Below are 1,654 nucleotides of genomic sequence, written 5' to 3'. Positions count from 1 at the left end.
CCTAACCCTAACCCTAACCCTAACCCTAACCCTAACCCTTACCTTAGACATAACCATAACCCTAACCATAGTACTAAAACTAACGCTAACCACAACCTAATCCTATCCCTAACCTTAACGTTAACCCTACCCTGACCCCACCCTATCCCTAACCCAGGTGTGCCTAACCCTAACCCTAACTCAACCCTGACCCTAACCCAAACCTAACCCTACCCTATTCCTACCCCAAGTGTGCCTAACCTTAACCATAACGCTGACCCTAACCCTACCCTCAAACAAACCCTATCGCTAACCCTAACCCACATCCTAGCCCTAACCCCAACCCTAACCGGAACATTTACCCTACTCTAACCCTACCCCTAATCAAATCCCAACCCTAACCCTACCCAAACCCTAACCCCAACCTGAATCCTACCCGAGCGATGACCCTTCCGTAACCCAAATCCCAAACCAAACCCTAACCATAACCCTACCCCTAACACACAACCTAACCGTAACCCTAATGCTAACAATAACTCTAATGCTAATCCTAATCCTAATTCTAACCCTAATCCTAATCCTAACCCTAATCCTAATCCTAACCCTGAAATGACTGCCAGCTAACCGTGTCTATTGCTAATGAACTCACTTCTCACACCGGCTCACTCAGCACTCGGCCGTTATTGCTGGACCCTGCTCGTCCCTGGACAGAGCTCCGTGCGGGAGGACAGAGCGGAGCACCCCGATGCCGGCCATAGCAGCCCAGCCTCCCCCAGTGTGCAGGCCCTGCCCGCTGGGCTGCCTGCTAACCCTGCCGTTCTGCTGCTCGGGGTCTCCCACACAAACAGCACGGCCTCGCCGCGCGCTTGCCAGCCCATAATACTACACCCACCCTATTCAAAGCTATTACAGCGAGAACGACTCCCATCATCCAACAGCTCTATTTCTAAAACATGCTGCTGAAATACCTGGTATGTCTACTGTTCCAGACGAGCTGTTTCCCTGGGCAAGCTGCAACACACGCTGCGCTCTGCTTCTTCAGCTCGGTTCCCGTTTCCCGATCTCCAATGCACAAACCACGGCCCGGTCCTGCAGTCCCGCTGCTCCTCCCGCAGTGACCGCCGGGGGGCGCCACTCGGAGCGCCCCGAATTCGGCGCTGGGAGGAGCGCGGCGCTTCAGACCTTAATGCAATAACGCAGGCACGCCCCCTAGTGGCGAGACGGGGGATTGCGCACACAGTCAAGGAGATGGTAGACACACGGAGTCATGGAATCACAGAGTCATGGGATCATAAAATCACGGACTCATACAATCATGTTATCACGGAATCATCAAATCGTGGAATCACAGAATCATGGGATCATTTAATCATGGAATCACAGAATCATAAAATCATGGATTCACAGAATCATCAAATCATGGATTCACGGAATCATCAAATCATGGATTCACAGAATCATAAAATCTTAGAATCACGTACTCACGGAATCCTGGAATCCTAGAATCATGGAATCATGGAACAGCCTGGCCTGACCAGGACCTCCACGATCATCCCGTTCCAACCCCCTGCTGAGCGGAAGCCCGAGGAGATTCCAGAGGCTGAGAAAGCGGAGCTACGCCCGTCCACAAACCCCACCGGCACGCGGGGCCGGCTGAAGCAAGCACAGCGCTCAG

Source organism: Numida meleagris, unplaced genomic scaffold (assembly GCF_002078875.1).
Source record: "Numida meleagris isolate 19003 breed g44 Domestic line unplaced genomic scaffold, NumMel1.0 unplaced_Scaffold412, whole genome shotgun sequence".
Classification (NCBI taxonomy): domain Eukaryota; kingdom Metazoa; phylum Chordata; class Aves; order Galliformes; family Numididae; genus Numida; species Numida meleagris.
Note: the sequence above shows the minus strand (reverse complement) of the source record.